Below are 18,955 nucleotides of genomic sequence, written 5' to 3'. Positions count from 1 at the left end.
GGTGGAGAACCTTGCATTTTCAGTGTTAAACACCATCAGGTTCTTGTCTGCCCATTTGCTGAGCCTGTCCAGGTCAGCCTGGATCACCCTCCTGTCTTCAGGTGTGGATGCTTTGCCCCAAAGTTTGCTGTCATCAGCTATGAAATCTTTGCCTCCCTTTCTTCTTCTGTAAAGCAGGGTTGCTAATCCTTCTCCATCTCATGAAGTAGTGAGAGATAGGCTAGTGAAGGGCTGTGAAGTGCCTGAATCTGTCAGCCAAAAAGTCTTAGAGGTGTCAATTCACAGAGGCATCGTTAGATCATCTATCTGACTTCTTTTATGTCATAGGCCAGATAATTTCATTCAGTTCCTCCTGTATGTAGTCTAAGAGTTCCTAGTCAAGCACAATTTTTAGAAGGGCATCCAGTCTGGACTTGAAGCCATCAAGAGATGGAGAATCTACCACCTCCCTTGTAGGTTTGTTGTAGTGGTAAATCACCCTCATTGGTAAAATTTGTGCCTTATTTGTAATTAGAACTCATTGGACTTCAGCTTCCAGCCTTTGGTCCCTGTTCTGCCTTTCCCTGCTGTATTAAAGAGCCTGTCAGCACCCAGTATTTTCTCTCTGTGAAGGTATCTATAGGCCATTCTCAAGTCACCACTCAGGGTTTTCCCTGACAAGCCAAGTACTGGTAGATTCAGCTCCTAGCATCTCTCACTGTCAGCCATTTTCTCTGACCCTTGGATCATTTTTTGTAATGCTACCGTTTACCCTCTGTAGTTTTACACCCTCCTTTTCAAAACATGCACATCAGAAGAGGACACATTGTTCCAGGATTGGCATTGCTGATGCCATAAATGCAGGAGCAACATGTTGCTGTAGGAAGGCAATTTTCTCTCCACAGGAAAATTGCCTCTGTAGAGCTACTCATTGGTCCCCTGTTTATCCACTCATTAGCTTTTCTTGATACAGCATTGCACTGGGAGCTCAGCTTCAGTTGCTGGTCCACTCTTCCCCTATATCTTCTACTGCATCCTTGTCCTCCATCCCTCTGTTTCTAGGTCTGGCCTATGTTTTTGGTTCCTAAATCAGTTTTCAGTCTTTTTAGACACAAAACACCTCTCAAAAATTCCAGTTCTTAGTTTTCACTCATTTTAAGTGCAGAAAAATAATAGCGGTTCTTCTGCTGCAAAGAACTCAGAAAGACCACAACAGGCCAGGATGTTCATGACATATGGATTCCTTTTTGAAACCTCTTGGTTTATCTTGTGAGTCATGTGTAAGTGTTTGCAAACTAAACAGTGCTAATATTGCATGGCAGCCTTGAAAGGATCTCACCGCACCTCGGGGTACTAAGACACCCAGGTTCAGAATCACTGCCCTACATAACTTTGCCTTTTCCTGTATTCAAATGTACTTTGTCTGAGGAGGCCCAAACCCAGATCACTCTGTAACTAACTGCTCTGCCCTCATCAGCATTTACCACTTTGCCAGTCTGTGCGCAGCCTACAATTTTTTACCAACAGTACTTTGCAGTAACTTTCAGATCATTGAGGGAAACAGTAAAGAGCCTGGGAGCAGCCCCACTACTTACATACTAAGTATTTTTACTGCCAAAACTCTCAGTAACTCTGAGGATGTGGTGAGTATTATTATCCCCCCTTTTCAGGTGGGACAGACCGATTAAAACACTTCCTCAGGACCAAAGGCCAAGTTAGCTACTGAATCAAGAACAGAACACAGGATTCCTGTTAGTCACCAGGGCCAATCACTCCATGTCATCATGAGTGCAGTCCTGCACTTGGAAGTGCTAATTCCTCCACCCTGGCTACCAAGGGCAGCTGATCACACCTTTTGCTAGCCAACGTGTGGATCACAGCCACATCTCTTTCAGGGGTCAAAACAACAGGCCTTTTGGCTTGAGTCCTCCTTTAACACAAAATATTCTGGCCCCTCTGCTCACTTCATTCAGCAAAGGAAATCAAAAGAAAATAATCTTGTCCCTTTCAGTTCAAGCCTCAGTAGTCCTTCGGCTTCCCTCAGTAGCACCACCCTACTTCAGCTCCTTCTCTTCTCTCCCAGCTAGGGCCCTTTTAAACACTCCCAATCTGGGCATCTGTCCAGTGTTGAGATTCCTCCCTGCTGCACCTCATTGTTCTTAAAGGGTCTCTGCTCCCTGTCACCCCCCCAATACAAATGAGAGCATTCCAGGGTAAGGACATATGCACTAAGAAAAAGGGGGGCGGGGAAAGAGAAGCTCTTTGCTCAGATGCATCCGTCAGCTGCTATGATCTACCTGCCAGGTCTGCATGATTCTGTAGTGATACAAGTTAACAAACTGCTACCTCTTTAACCCTGAATGAGACAGGTTTAAAGGTGCCGAGGTTTTGCTATGCTTGAACAGCAGCAGAATCCCCCAGGATGTAAAAGTTGCTTGTCTCTCCATTATTACAATTGCTCTGGCTGCCTGTACCCAGTGGTTTTTGGAACACAGGAAATACAAGAGTACTCCTGAGCAATATAAAGGGATATGGTATATAGATCCTGTGGTGGTAAGCATAGCTGCCTGCTTATAGTTGAACTGGGTTTGATTCCCAACTAATGGCCTAGCCTATCTTTTAAAGAGATTAAGCTAGTCGAGTCAGATGATTATCCAGAGACAGTTGATCTGCCTTGGGGTGCATGGACTGGGTCCCTCTCAAGGTCCTGTCCAGCTTAGTTTTTATGATTCTATCCAATTCCTATGTTCTGCCCTCTGTGCACAAATCCTCTCTCTCTGCAGAATTCTGACAAGACACCAGAGATGATGAGCAAGGACACAGGTTTTTTTGGGATTTTAGTCTGGAGACTTTTCTAAACCCTCATCATCTCTGTATCCATTCTCATTTTTGTTTGCTGACTGCAGGTCTGACTCTGCAACCCAGAGTGATCCTCTGCTCTGCTGTGCTGTATATGAGGTCACCAGGCAAGATAATGTGGAGATTTCAAATGAAGTATCTTTAGCATGCTGACAACATCCAGCTCTATGTCTCTCTTTTTCAGTTGGCCCACACCCTGCAGCCTTGGTCCTTTCCTAGTGCCTGGTTCCAGTTGGGGACTGGATAAGGGTGAACCAACTGAAGCTAAATCCAGCCAAGATAGTAGTGATGGTGGTGGGCTGATCATCATTACTTGGTTTGGAGGGAAACAAGGACATCCATCAATGAGGGGGTTCTGTTCTCCCTTATTACTCAGATTCACATCCTTGGGGTGCACCTGGATCTTCAGGTGGAAATGGTGGCTGGGAGTGCCTTTCACCAGCTCTAATTGGTGAGAAGATTGTAACTCTCTCTTTCCCTAGACCTTGTGGCATGCAACTAACAGCCATTCTAGGTTTGAATGTTGCACCCAAAGAACAAAGAAAATGCTCCAGAGCAGGGGTGTTCAGGGTCTGGGTCCATGAGCAAGGATGCTGGAGAAAGCACCAAGGAAATCACACAAGCAAGAGCCAGTTTTTGCTCAACAGGTGCTGCAAGAACTCCTTAAAGGCAGCTCTAGAAACAATCAGTAGGATGAGGCTCAGCTGGCTCTGCTTAGGGGGTTGAGTACTGCTGATTTGGTTACCTTGCTACAGTGTAGAGGCCTTACAGCCTTACCTCCACAGCCATCAGCTCCTGCTGCTTGCCCCATGGTTTAGCTGGAGCTACCGCTGTATGGGAGATTGCTGTGTGTCCCTCTCCACATGGAGGTTCTCCATCAGTATCTCCAGTCAGCTTTGCTCTACCCACAGCCTTCCTGATGGCCTGGGTGTTCTACACACCTAGAAGCCTATGGCCTGCATGGCTTGGGAGATCCCCACCTGACCAAGCCAGTGCCATAGCCCTGATGGTCCTCCAACCAAGAGCACTGGTCCCCTTCAGTTGCTGTTTTCCTCTCTAATGATACACCCAGGTCTGCCATCATCTTCTTGCTCTTCTTTCTCCTCTTCCTCAGTCTGGCTACTGGCTGCTCTTCAGTGTCAGGCAGTGATCTTGGGTCCTCAAAGGTAGAAGTAGCCATGGAAGCAGCAGGAACTGCAGATATTGACCCTGAACAGGGAATAAAGAAGGAGTCTCCATTATACTTGTCTGCCTAAATGATAGGGCAGGGGTCAGCAACATTTTAGGGCAGAATATCAAAAAAACTGCAGTCCTTACTTGTAAGATGGTGGTGTGTCAGGAAAACAAAATGGGGGTGGGGGGGTGGGGAGGCTTACTGGTTATCCTTTACTGCAGGATGAGGAGCAGTCCAACGGGGCAAGGAAGGGAAGGGAAGGGAAGTGGCAGCGCCCTTGAAGATGGCAGGCAAGAAGGAAGGAGGGAGAGAGGAGGATGGGGAGAGAGGAGGGGAAAAACTAATACCTAGTACAGGGAGGAAGTGGTGGAGGAGCTGTGAGGGGCCCAATCCTTCTTGTGGCAGTGCAGCTCTGGCCCCTTGCCTGCCATCTGCCCTGAACTGTGCATGCACTTGTTGCCAGCAATGAGCCAGGCCAGGGCTCTGTGGACCCTGATGCAGCTGCTTGTAGCCTCCCTGCTGCAAGCAACCCAGGCTCTGTTGTAGGTGGCAGGGGCCTGCCCAGAGCCCAGGTTGGCTGTGGTAGGCAACTGGGAGGCTGTAAGTAGTTGCACTGGGATCTCTGGAGCCCCGGCTTGGTTCAGGGCTAGCAGCAGGTGTACGTGCGCCTAAGGCCAGACGGTGGGGAAGGGGCTGGGGCTGCATTGCCACAAGAAAGATTGAGCCCCATGCAGCTCTCTCCACCACGTGCCTCAAGGTGTGCACGGGTGTGCCAACTCCTGTAATAGGGGATGAACTCCCAGGCAGGTTTTCCAAGTCATTTTGGAAGCTCTCTGTATCTAGTGTTGACTCCTGAGGTGGTAAATGCACATGCTCTGAGGCTTCTACTCCCAAACACTCAAGGAGTCTTTGGTTGCCCTGAGATGCAGAAGAAACCTAGGGAGAGTACCTCTCACTTGGGCTCTGCAGGACTCACCCCAGGCTGTCAGTGGTGAGAGAAGGGGTGGGCTGTTTGGCTCCCAAGTCCTGATGTTCCTGACAGTCCCCACAATTTTGCAGGCCGTTGGCATCCTTGATGTGACCTTAAGGACATGAATTGTCACTGAGACAGTCAAAGCTGTTCATTGTGGCAGGGGGAAGCCCTTCAGCCTACACTCTCCTGGTGCTGCTTGAGGATCAGACTTACATTTCTGTTTCTGGAGAGGAGCATCCTGCTGCTAAAATATAGGATGGAGTTTTTCTCTATTTTCAGACTCCTGGGAGAGAACAGCCCTCAGGCCTTGGTTTGAGGCACTTGTCTGTAATAAATCCTTTGTTAGGTGCGGGCTGTGCAGGACTGGCACACTGTACAGTAGCCATTTTACTGCCCCAAATGCTGCCTCACACTTGGGTGACCACTGAATCCTTTGAGGTGCTCCCTTCCACAGCAGGTCAGTTAGTGGGGCCCTGGTGGCAGCAAATTTGGGGATGAATAGATAATAGTAGCTCAAACCCTAAAAATGACTTCACCTGCCATTTGGCTGCTGGTGCCAGAGATTTGACAAGAGCATTGACTTTGTCCAGTAGGGGCCTGATCTTGACATCGCCCAGTATATATCCTAGATATCTGGCCTTGTGCATTCCAGGTGACATTTAGCAGGGCTGGCCGTGAAGCCAGCCACTTGTATTGACTGCAGCCCCTCTCTCACACACTGGAGGTGTTCCACCCACAAGTTGGCAAATATCACTACATTGTCCAGATAAGTGGTCACACATGCCCAGTGTAGGCAGAGTATTTTGTACATTAGATGTTGGCAGGTTGCAGGGGCCCTGTGGAGACCAAAAGGCAGGGTTCAGAAGTGACAGAGTCCCCAGGGTGTTGCAAAGGCTATGATTTCTTAGGACGCTGGGTCCAGAGGTATTTGCCAATACCCTTTGGTTAAATGCAGGGTGATTATGTACTCTGCACTGTCTATTCCTTCGACCATTTAATCTATTCTGGGTATAGCATATGCATCACACTTTGAAACTGCATTGACTTTACAGAAATCAATACAAAACTGGATAATGTGATTAGGCTTTGGCACCAAAACTGTTGCGTTACTCTACTCACTGGCAGATTTCTCTATCGTCCCTAGGACCAGCATCTTCTTAATCTCTTGCTTTACTATTTCCCTCAGCCACGTTGGAACTCTTGAGTATCCCTTCTGAACTGCACAAGCCTGGCTTCAGGATAACCCAGTGTTCAATCAGTGTAGTATAACTGCCTGGAATAACTGTAAATACCTCTGAATTCCTCCAGGTGGCTTTTTACTTCAGCCCATTGCATTGAGGTCAAAGCTGCCCCTAGCATGAGGCCAGGCATCAGATGTAATGAGGGATCTCGAATCCCCAGGCCAACTCCCAGAAAACACATAGACACCATACAGGCTTCTCGGGCCCTCCAGTTCTTCATCAGGTTGACATAATGTATCTGCAAACTTTGCTGTTTCTCTATTAGGTGAACATCATAAATTTACCTTGCTTACCTTCTGCAGGACCTCAAAAGGGCTTTGTCAGTTAGCCAGCAACCTACTGTTGGAGGAAAGGAGAAATAGTAATACTGTCCCCAGGCTGATAAATCTGGAGTTGGGCATTTTTATTATACTGCTATTCCTGTGCAGCCCTGAGATTTTCTTTTGCAAGGACACCCACCAGATCTAATCTTCCCTGTAGCGTCAGGATATATTGGACTATGTTCTGTGTTGTTGTTCCTTGGGCCTGCCAGAATCCATGTAACCCACCCTGGGGCTGCTTTCCATATAATAATTCAAAGGGCAAAAAGCCCATGGAAGACTGCAGAACCTCTTGAACAATGAGTAATAAGTACAGCAATAACTGGTCCCAATTCCAAGGCTCTTCCAAGACAAATGTTCTCAACATCCCCTTTGGTGTCTAGTTAAATCTTTCAACCAATTCATCCATTTGGGGATGGTACACTGAAGTTTACAGAATGAACTAACAAGCCCCAAACCTCTTGCAAGAACCAGGACATGAAGCCCATGCCATGGTCAGTCAAAGCCTTTTTGGGAATGGCCACCCAGAAGAATATCTGTAATATCTCAGAGGCCGCAGTTTGTGCTGAAGCCAAGAGGATTGCCACAACATGGGGGTAGTGGGTAGCATAGTCGACAAAGACCAGGATGAACTTGGACCCTCTTGAGCTGGGCTCCAGTGGTCCTACCAAGCCCGCTCTGACATGCTCAAAGCATATGTGGAACAATGGAAAGGCTACAAGTGGGGCCTTATGAATGGGGTGGGGGGTGACCAGCTAGCATTTGGGGAAGGATGCAAAATAGTCCTTGATTTCTTGGTATACCCCAGGCCAGAAAAACCTTGCCAGCACTCTGTCCTAGACCTTTTTCATCCCTAAATGGCCTCCCCATAGTACATCATAGTCTAATTTCAAAACCTGGCGATGGTATTGCTTCAGCACTAATAGTTGGTACTACTAGGTCCCTGTGGCCTTGTCTTTTGTTACTCTCATTGAGAGGTCCCTCTGTAACTCAAAATAGGGGTTCCAGGCTGCTAAGTTTGCATCTACTATGACCCCATTGGCCTGACCCAGTCAGCCATAAAGAAGGCCTTATACTGGATCCTCTTTCTGATCATGAATGAAATCCAGGCCTCCTGCTACCTGATTCAGTCTACCCTCTCAAGGAGCCCCTGGGGATCCTAAGCCTCTGGAGGGCAGTTCAGATTGCGTTGAACCCCAACCCCTTTCCCTGAGTGTAACAGGGACTCAAGCAGGAACCCTGTTACTTAGACAAGGTTGGGTCAGACTGACCTGATGATGATCCCTGCCAGGTGGGAGGAATTACACACCCGAGACAAGACTGGGTTATTAGCTCACGAAAAACCGGCATAAAACTGGTGGCAGGAGACTGATTGCTTTCGGGCACAAGAAAAGGTGAGAGAGACAAGAAGCCCATCTGACGACCTAGGAAAAGATGTCAGGCAGGCTGCTTACCTTACTCCTCAGGCGATCCCAGTGAGTGTGAGGAGAGCTGAGACACGGCATAGTGGCTTGGCGGGGGAATCCCAAATAGTGATAAGAATCCTGGGACAACGGGTGGGCAAGAGGGTCACAGGCTGGACTAAACCCTGACCCCAGATCCACAGTTTTGCCATGTGCGGCAGTGCGGAGAGCAAGGGATTAACCTAGACTGCTCCTGGCACTCAATAGAAGCTTCTCCAGTCATGTGGTGTGTGACATCACAAACCTCGCCCCAGTTACATGGTGTGTGACATCAGCAACTCTGCCCTCACCCCCAGTCACATGGTGTGTGACATCAGTGACTCCATCCCCACCCGGCACACGGTGTGTGAGACCAGCAACTCTGCCCCCACCCACAGTCACAAGGTGTGTGACATCAGTAACCCCACCCCTGCCCTCCAGTCACATGGTGTGTGACACCACCACCACACAGCCCATGATATCTGAAGGACAGGCCATGCAGCCCCCCAAAGCCCACCCCCTCATGCTGCAAGACCCACCCTAGACCACATGGTACAGTTATGACCTATCAGCCCCCAGACTGCTCTAGCCCCCCAGGGCACAGGCATGACCTATGGGGTGGCAGTGGGATGGTGTGACCCTTCTAACAACCTGCCCCACCACCCCCAACCAATTGGCAGGGGTTTCAGAGGCCTCAGACCTCCTCCAGGATGATGCCAAACCAATTGGAGTGAGTAGAGGGGTGGGGCTCTACCTGTAAGACCACCAACTCTAGATGCTTTCCCAAACAACCCCTCTGTTTGTCTGAGACTGTGCTAAAGCAAGCAGGGGTGGATATGGATTCTTTCACAACGCCTGTAGGCCCCCTCACCACAGCCCCAAGATGGCCTCATAGAAAGCATTACCGTAGAAATAGTTTTTCTATGAGGAGGCTAGCCCAAAGACTTTTTGAGATGCTTGACCCTGTTCAGGAAGACCCAATGAACAGGCAAATGAAGGAAGCCCTGGACCCCAAAACAGATGTTGAGAATTTGGAAGATGGTATCTTTTTGCCAGACCCTGCATGCAAAGTAGAGGTCATTGCAGAGGAGAGGTCGGTAAGAGACTTGGAGCATGGTTGTGGGGGGTGGAGTGGGGCACTTAGATTTTGATGGCAGTGGTGTGGGTTCACTTTATAGCATGTGTGTGTTTGGAAGTAGCTAAGGACTGATTAAACAGCAGCTAACTAAGGCCTTTATTTGAACTCATTTGCAGTTAGATGAAGCCTTTTTAATGACTCCAGAAAGCCTACTCACCAGTACACTGATACTGATGACACCAGAAAGAAGTGTATGATTCTGCAGAGAACAGACACCGGTTGAGGCTGAAGAGTTCAGAAGACAATTAGGCATTGTCCTGTTTCACGACAAGAATGTAAAATCTTCATGAAGTCTTTTGCATGCATTTCCTTTTATGACATAATGAAATACTGCTTGAGGAGGAGATTTTTTGATAACTGCTGGGGGTGTGTTCATGCCCTGGGGGGTCAGGTAGCACATCATTGTGTTACTTGGTTAGATGAAGACATAAATCAAACAATTCAGGAACTTTACCAGGAAAAGTCTGTGTCTTGATAGCATTTTCAATGCTGTTATAGCCATTGGGTTTGCCAGGAACATCCTCAGAATTACTGAGAAACATTTACTTCAGATTAGAGAGCTTCTAAACACTGTGTATTCTGCAGAAGATCCTAATGCTGCTCTTCATTATTTGACCACTGAGGAAGATAAACTCTCATACCCCATATTGAATGCTTAATTGGTACTAGAAATTATAGAACCCAGCTTAAGAGAAGGGTTTAGCAAAAACAGTTTAAAATGGGGGTTTATATCTTTTGCTGATTTTGGTGGGAGGCTGGGGGTGGGGGTTTTAAAGCACATCAACAGTTTTCAGCTGTGTAGAATAGCATTCGCTTTAGTGTTTTGGATCTCTATTCACATACATATAGGGTTTTTTTGTAAAGATAAAGCCAATGAGACTTAATAGTCATTAGAAATGATAAAAATCCCTTCTTAGGAGAAGGGTTAACAAAATAAACTAGTAAATATTGTAAAAGTTTTTGTTGGAAATAAAGACTGAATTTAAAAATATATATTCTCACAGATTTTGTATGGTCTGGGGTGGTGGGGGTGTGTGTTATAAAGATAAATCAGACCGCAAAAAAGCTGACCTGTGTGTTCAGAGCTCTGCATATTTTAAAACTTAATCTTTTACCAAAAGGCCTGTTGTAAGAAGTGTGCAGAGTGCTTTGAAAGATCATGATTACTACCAGAGCAAAAGGGTAAATTTTACTCAAGAGGTAGTCTGTGTAACTCGGACAACAGTCATGGCCTGTATCATAAGAGGTGTAGTCATGGTAAACACAGGGGTAAGAATGGGTGGTGAACCAGCAAGTGGCTTGCGGGGCAAAAAGTAAGAGCCTGGTTAAAGAGGAGTGTGGGGAAGGCTAAACACCAGTTGAGAAAAAATAAGAGATCTCCTAATAACGGCACTTTAGAAGGCCCCTCGAATGCTTCCCCTCCTCCCAGGTTTGATCCTCCACCAAGACCCATGGAGCTAGAGAGAGGGGATGGAGAATATGATTCAGGAAGCACTTTGCAGGGCCCCTCAAATGTTCCCCAGCCTCCCAGGCCTGACCCACCACCAAGACCTGAAGAGTCAGAGAGTTGGGATAGCGAATCTGGCGTAGAAGGCAATTTAGAGGACCCCTCAAGCAACCCCCGGTCTCCTAAGTCAGCAGAGGTTGTTTTACCAGACATACATATGGTGCGGGTGAGAAGGCAAGAGTGGTCTGTAGCCAGGTATGGGGGGACGAGGTACACTGAGGATTTCTGTTTTGTGCATCTGGAGCATGTGCCATTACAAGTGGCATACGAAGTCGTAAGCAGAGGGGTAGAAGAAATGGTAGCAGAACTCCACCAGAGATTCACGGGCAATGACTATGGCCAGTCATGTACTCAGGCAGACAGCATGGCAAACTGTTCATACTCTCAATCTATTAATTTAAACCAGATGACCCCAGAGCTGTTTTTAGAGTGGTTCAGTAACCTGTTACAAAGCCAGAGAGAAATATTGCTCGATTCGACATTTTGGCTGATTGTGGTCATTGTGAGAGGCCGGGGTGGTGGGAGCCGTACAGTTATAAGCTCTATCCCCTATTCCCAGATCATTGCTAAAAAGAGGAAGTATTTAATCGACTTGAATACCTATGATACTAACCTGTGCTTTGCAGGCAGTCTATTGGCTGTTACAAAACATAGAGGGGCCAGAGATACAGAACTGCTAGATGGTGCCAAAGAACTGCACAGGAAATTAGGCCTGTCTATATATCAAAAGGTTCTGCTCCATCAAGAACCTTTGTTTGAAGACCTTGAACAGGTTAACATTCACATAGTGATGCATAAGGAAAAATATGGGTGGAGTTTATTTGAAACACAGGACATACTCAGTAACCTGACACCTGTTTTCTTCTGCTGCATGGTGAACATTATCACTTATTTTCGATGTGAAAAAGGTGTTTGGCATGAGAAATTATTGCGATCTTTGTCAGAAGTTGTACAGCCATAGCCATGAGTCTAGGTTCTGATATTGTCTTTGCCTGAGCCCGAACTGCGCTGAAACCATAGGCAAGACACAGAGGTGCCCTAATTGTAAGCTGTTCCATCGTTCCAAAGAGTGCTTAGAAAGGCACGTGGCCCTGGCCTCTGAAAAGCAGATCAAATGTCTGACTAAAACTCTGTGCAATGAGTGTAAATCTTACATAGACAAAAAGCACGAGTGCAAACAGTGTTAAGGGAAAATCACGGATGTAAACAAGCACTGGTGCTTTATGCGCCAGATTAAAGAGCCTGAAGAGGACAAGGAGTACATTTTTTATGAGTTTGAACATATGCAGGAGACGGGGATGCATGTGCCCAAGTACATTTTTGCAATGGAGCTAAAGACGGGGAAAAAAACCCTCAGAAAGTCGCAGGCAAAACCCCCAAAAAGGCTTGTAAAGCTAAGCCCAAAAAGCTTGAAAGCACTTGGGAGTTTAAGGGTGAAGAGTGTCTATCTGATTTTATTAAGGTCTTTATGGATAAAAAGTTCAAGGACTACACCTTCATAGCTCAGAGTACCGAAGGCTATGATGGTTACTTCATTGTTAGCCAGTTATTAAAGGAAAAAATGGGCATGAAACTAATCACCCAGGAGGGTAAACTCATGTGCATTGAAGTGACCAGTCTAGGCGTCCGTTCCAACTTTTTGCCAATGAAACTTCCACAGGTGATGGGTTTTGAAGGGGTTTGAAGAATGCAAAGGTTATTTCCCACATTTTTTTAATACGGCAGAAAACCAAAATTATGTGGGGCCTCTCCCAAAATTGGAGTACTACAGTGTTGAAAATATGATGAGAAAGAACAGTTTTTAAAATGGTGTCAGGATAACCGCAATAAGACCTTTGACATGCAAAAGGAACTGGCCTATTATTGTCAGCAGGACGTAAAAAATTTGATGTTCTCATCCCTCTACAGGGATGAAATCATGAAAATGACATGGCGGGTAGATCGAGTGGAAGTAGATGGTGAACTCCAAAACATTGAACTCTGCATAGATCCTTTCCAATACATCGCTCTGGTCTCCATCTGCATGGCCATGTACAGGTTTATATTTTTGGAACCGCAGACCATAGCACTTTTCCCCCCAGACAACTATCACAGACAGAAAAAGAGGTTTTCAACCCCATCTATCCAGTGGCTAATGCACATTTCAGAGAAAGAAAATATTCAAATTTGACATACTTTACAGGGTGGGGAATTTCAGGTAGGCCCCTATTTTTCAGACGGGTATGTCAACATTGATGGGGAACCTACAGCGTTTGAATTTAATGGATGTTTTTTCCACGGTTGTGTCACTTGCTACAATGAGAAAGAACAGAACCCATTGACAGAGACCACCTTCGGGTTTCTTAATTACCAGGCATTGCACAAGACTGATTATCTCAAGATAGAGGGGTTTACCATCAAGACCATTTGGGAGCACGAGTGGAGGGCTCTGTTAGAAACGGATGGGGAGCTGGCAGATATTTTAAGCAGAACCCCGCTACGTTCCCCACTGGTGCCTAGGGACCCTCTTTTGGGAGGGAGAACTAATGCCATCTGTCTGTATTACCAAACTAAACCCGGCAAATAAATACACTATGATTATTTTACCAGTCTTTACCCCTTCATAAACAAAATGAAAGAAAACCCAACTGGACACCCTGAACTCATTCATGACAATTTCCAACCCCTGTCAAGCTATTTTGGAATAGCCAGGGTGAAACTGTACCCACCGTGAAACCCTTTTTTCCCTGTGCTATCCATCAGGGTGAACAGGAAACTTATGTTTATGCTGTGCCACCCCTGCATGGAAATAAGACACCAAAAGTATGACCCCACTGCTGAAGAGACAGCTTTCCTGGGCACGTGGTGCACACCCGAATTGAATTAATCTATCATCAAGGGGTACAGAATAGCTCAAATCTATGAAGTCTCGCATTTTGCTGAGGTCTGGCACCCTTTTTTCACGGTACATAAAAATGCACCTCCGACAGAAGCAGGAAGCCTCGGGCTACCCGGCCTGGTGTACCGACCAAGGAAAACAAGAGAGATACGTGGCCTATTTCTTGCACAAGGAAGGCGTGACCTTACACCCAGAGCATATCAAACCCCACCCCGCAAAGCGTCAAATAGCAAAATTGTTTCTAATTTCTTTGTGGGGTAAATCCAGTCAGAGAGCGAACTTGCCCAACACCAGCTTCGCGAGAGACCTCGAGAACTCTTTGGCTACCTCTTTTCTCCTGTCTATGAAATTTCATCTTGCGACTTTACTGAAGATGAGGCAGCCTGCGTGTCTTGGAAGCACGCCAAAAAGCATTACATGCTCTCGGGTACCACAAACATCTTTATAGTCTGTTTCACCATTGTTTATGCACCCTTAGAGTTGAGAAAAACACAGAAAGTCGTTTTTGACAAAAGCGTCTCACAGAAAACTTTAACCGTCTCCCCTATGGTGTTTAAACACAGATCTGTGCTGTAAGCACCCCTTTTCTGTGATTTTGGCAGGCCCTAGCAACTGTGGTAAAAGTTATTTTATAAAAAACCTTCTGGATCATGCTGATCGAATGCTGCCTGTTTTGCCTGAGACCATCGTGTGGTGCTATAGCTGTTGGCAGCCTTTGTATAAAGAACTGCTTTGTAAATATCCTTTTATCAAGTTTGTGGAGGGTCTACCAGACAGTCCCAACGATGACTGTTTGTTTCCTCCTAATAAAATAAATCTGGTTGTGGTAGATGATTTGATGGACTCTGCTTGTGACAGCAGCAAAATTGAGAAAGCCTTACCATTATGTATATAGTTCAAAATGTTTTCTGTCAAGGGAAAAGGAGCCGCACCATTGCCCTTAACACAAAATACATGATTTTGTTAAATCCCCCAGGGATAAGCTACAGATAGTGTCCCTGGCATGGCAGATGTACCCGGGTAAGGCCCAATTCTTTCTAGAAGCCTTTGAGGATGCCACTAAAACACCTAATGGGTATCTGGTGGTTGATTTAAATGCTTCTATCGCAGATGTTTTTAGATTAAGAACTGGGCTTTTTCCTCCTGGCCAACCGGCTGCTTACACTTTTAAAAAACCAGCGGGTGGGAATAAAAAGAGATGATGTAGCGGCAGACTTCTCTTAGCTCTTGAGATGGTGGAAGGGCAACATGTCTAACTGTGTAAAAAAGAAATTTGACTCTCTTAAAACTGCTTCTTCAATCCTCCCCACAGCAGAGAAAAGCTTTACTCTGCTGAGCCTCTGATGATTTAGTAGTGGCCATTTCAGAAATTTCTTTGAACACCTTTGAAGGAAACACCCTTTTGACACCACATCAAATTTGCGTGCTGAAAAAGAGACATGGGATCATAAAAAACCTAAGTAACACAAGATTGCCTCTTAAAACAAAGAAACAGCTGGTGAAACAGTCAGGGGGATTTATCGGCCCTCTGTTAAGTTTTGCTCTCCCTCTGATTATGGGGCTTTCGACTAGCCGGTGATGGAGCACGCAGAAAAAATGTACCTAGTGCCCAAACATGAGCTGGAGCAATTAAGGGCTCCCCACCAGCTCAGGAAAATATCAGAACTGAGGCAACCCACTTACTGGATGTTGAAATGAAGGATATTCTCCAAAGGCCGGGTTTAGCAGAATACAATAAAGCTAAACTGTATGCCGCCATGCTTCAGAAATACCTGACCTACATAAAGCAGGGTGAGCTGGACAGAGGAAAATTAACCCTGTTTCTGCCAGAACAGACCCCCCTAGAGGCCAGAAACCCCTTAGAAACCCCAACAAACCCTGACCCCATCATTCAGGAAGTATTGGATAGTGTGCATGCCTGATACAGGAAAAATGCTGAAGTGTTGCTCACTAAGCTGAGCCAGCACAAGGATATTTCTTCTTGGGATGATCACGGGGGTTTCGTCTACAAAGGGATGCTCGTCAAGGGGTCTAACATGCTCGACTTGGTCCAGAGAACCCTTCAGACTCACGCTGGGACTACTACACATCCGGCTAAAGGCTGGCACATCTTCACAAAAGCCATGGCTGAGCTGAATGTATCATCTTCTGTTATGGGCAATGCTGTGAATCGTGATCATCTGGAACGCCTGAAAGTATCTGACTCAGACCAAGAAACACCAACAGCATGGCCTAAGAAGCAAAAAACTCTCTCTAAAAGCCATTGCCTTTCCATGTAAAGTTTTACACTTTGAATTAAACTATTCTATACTGCTGCAATTTTCATCTACAGAGGATTTTTTAAAATGAAAACACATGCGCGCACACATGTTTAAACAGCAACAGCTTTATTTACATAGCATCAGCTGAGTGTTTTATTTAGACAAAGCATTCGTGAAAGTTATAGCGAGAAATACATATCTGGGCAGGCCCGGCCACACAGAAATTTTTATATTTACTTCTTACAAAATGCATCACCACCCTATCATTTTGGGCTAAATCATCAGAATAATACAATTGTAAAATCTATTCAAATGATAGCCCATTGCTACAGCGGTGCAGGAAAAACACACAGTGGTATCCGCAGGCGATGGATCAGAGATCTTGTAACTGTTTCATCTGAAAGCAGTATCTGTAGCGTTCTTGTTTAAAAACAACATAATGCTTTGAGGAAAGAGAGCGCTGTTTGGGGGGTGACCGTACAAGTCGAAAAATTCCCCCCGGTTCCGATCCTCCAGGTAAGCAGCCAGCCGGTGTTCTCCGGGGTGATTATGCGGGTGCGTGTTGACCGCCAAGCTCAGGGACCTTTGAGACAGTCGAGTCTTAGGAAGCAGTCACAGGGGAAAACGTCTAAAAAAGTTTCTTTGGCATAAGGGTCTGAGGATAAAACCCTGGCGAGCTGTTCGGTGTCCATCTTCACATGTAGTCAAACAGGACGTTTCTCCTCTGATTTATTTCTATGACGTTGTTAAAGACCCCATATACAATCATGTTAACTGTGGTGGGCAAAGCCGCAACAAAGTGTATTTCTGCTCTCAGTTCCCGGTTTTAATCAGCAAATAATGATCAGCACGCTCCTGGTCAGGAGACAGGTCAAAGGCAAACAAGGTGTACCCCCTGGCAAACTCCTCATGGTTGATTATCAGGGCCCGGTCTTACATATGTTTCCTGGCTGTCTGTACCAGCTGCATGTATTCTCTCATGCAGTTACCATTTTCAAAATCTGGTTGTAGGGGCTTTGTCGGGGTTTGTTCTCCATCGACGTAGAGGGCCACAAAATTAATATTGTAATGTTTAAAGTAAAAGGGGTTCTTAGCATAATTCCCACTAAAGGCATTGTTATCCACAGACCCAATGATGATGAATTTGGGCAGCTGCCCCAGAAACAGATTCTCCTGGTTGCTGACTCGGCTGCCAGCAGGAATGCTAAACACTTTCATACCACACGGTCCATGGGGTATTTAGCATTGGCTGTAAGCAAGGCCTCCGCATGGCCCAGTCCGATGTCTGGGGCTACCTTCACTTTTTTCACAAAAAGTTAGGTGGATGTGATTTTTAGTTTGCCTTGGTCAGCCACTGTGGAGCCCATCAAACAGAAGGCATCTTTGCTGTGTGTCAGTTTAATTTTCATGTCCGTACAGCAACAGTTTTTCTTGAAAAAAACAAATTGCTATGGAGATGACCAAGCAGCTCTATCTTTTTGCTCGGGTCTGTTAGGTTTGCCCGTCTCCAAAACCTGTGATTATCGCCATCCCACACAACCATTTCATGACGTTCGGGGTTATCTTTGTAAAGCAGGCTGGCAAAAAATTGGGTGGCGAGAGTGTCATCACTGTAGTAGAGAACCGATTCGATGAAGGCGCAGTAAGGGTAACAGTTGTTGCTCTGGCTTATGAGATGATCTCCCAGAGTGACATCTAGCTGACTGAAGACAGAGGCTAGCAGGTAGTTCACCAGACCCACCGCTACCCTGGCATCGAGATCAGTTTCATGGCCTTTTACAATCTTGCAGCAAAGGCACAGCAGCGTGTTGTTCAAATCCATGTAATCTTCACCATTCCTGGCTATGAAAAAGTCAAGGGGGCTGGACTTGGTAATAGCCTAGAGTGGGAGGAGCTCAACATACAGGCTTTTCTCAATGCAGGTCTGCATAGGGGCTATTTGAAACACATCCAGTTTGGATTTGGCTCGTTCTTCAGACCCACAGTGAACAAAGGCCATGGCAATTAAAATATATTTCTGTTTCCTCCAGGAGAGCGCCCCTTCTTTCTCCCAGGCTGCTTCTTGATTTTTCACGTATGGCTGCCCCATCAACTTAACCTCTTCTTTTTAAGGGGTTGAGGAGGTCCTGTATGTCTGGAGTATGGTGCATCTATCTTTCTTTTAAGGCTCTTTCTTTGAATATACACAAGGCTGGACCCCTCCTGCTTTGCCGGCTTGACCACCTCATCCAGGACAGTTAGGGAGATGTGACTGATCACATCTTTGGCTATGTTTTGTGCTGCATTTTTAGCGTGGGGCTTAATAATCTCCAGACCCCTTCTTGAAAGCAGAACAGCTTTTCTAAAGAGGCTGCAAAATATGCCTCCCACTCCAGCCCCGTACATCATGGGCACCCCCTGATATCTGGGAAGACCATACCCAGCCTGAGCTTTATAATAATTTCTGTACAAGTTAGGGTCCCCATAGTTTTTTACCATTACCATCATGCTTTTACTTTTTTTAAAATCTCAAAGTCTTCTGGGGGCATAGAAGAAGCTTAATGATCACCTTACCAAAGCAAAATGAGACGTGTTTGTTCTGATCCATCTTTATTTCAATGCTGATTGTGTCAATATGGTGCTGACTAATGGGGACATAATGTGGGTTGTTGTATGTGATGGTGACAAACTCATTGCTCCCATGGGCAGGCAGGGACGCAGCATAGTAAAGGAACTGAAAACTCCCCGACAAGCTGATGTTCCACAATGTAGACATACAGCGAATTGAACCCACTGATAATATCAGCTGGGAAGTGTTTTGGTAGCATTCCCAAAATATAGGCTAGCTCACCACAGGTATAAAAAGCATAAGAGTTATCTTTGGTCTTATGTCTCACTTTTCCGATCACTTGATCACAATGCATAACTAATTTGGGTGGAGTAGGGTGGATGGTAATTGTATTGTTCATTAGATCCAGCAACTCTGTGATGGTTGTATAATACGCCCGATGCAGGAGGTATTCTTTTAGTCCCAGAAATTATTTTGAAAGGGGTGTTTTCGTTGATGTTGTTCCAGCTGTGCGGGTATTGTATTTCTGCTAACCCTATCTCCCAGTTCCCCAGCAGATCCAGAGGTTTAACCAGCTGTATGGTAAAGTTCAAGCTGGTGTTCTGTGGAAAAATTCTGGCACAAGCGTTGCTGGT

The 18,955-nt window shown here is 45.9% G+C and overlaps 1 protein-coding gene across 1 annotated transcript in view; it reads left to right on the top strand.

The window, feature by feature from the left end:
* The window catches only part of LOC109310939 (probable G-protein coupled receptor 34), a 27,884-nt gene extending 8,956 nt beyond the window's left edge, over positions 1-18,928 (top strand). Inside the window, exons 3-4 of the transcript XR_002101348.1 lie at positions 9,584-9,592; positions 18,915-18,928. The gene's annotated coding sequence lies outside the window, so the exon portion shown is untranslated. The remainder of the gene's footprint in view (positions 1-9,583; positions 9,593-18,914) is intronic.
* Positions 18,929-18,955: the final 27 nt, after the last annotated feature.

This window comes from Crocodylus porosus, unplaced genomic scaffold (assembly GCF_001723895.1).
Source record: "Crocodylus porosus isolate Cpor-Errol unplaced genomic scaffold, CroPor_comp1, whole genome shotgun sequence".
NCBI lineage: Eukaryota > Metazoa > Chordata > Crocodylia > Crocodylidae > Crocodylus > Crocodylus porosus.
This window is presented reverse-complemented; position numbering and strand designations above follow the sequence as displayed.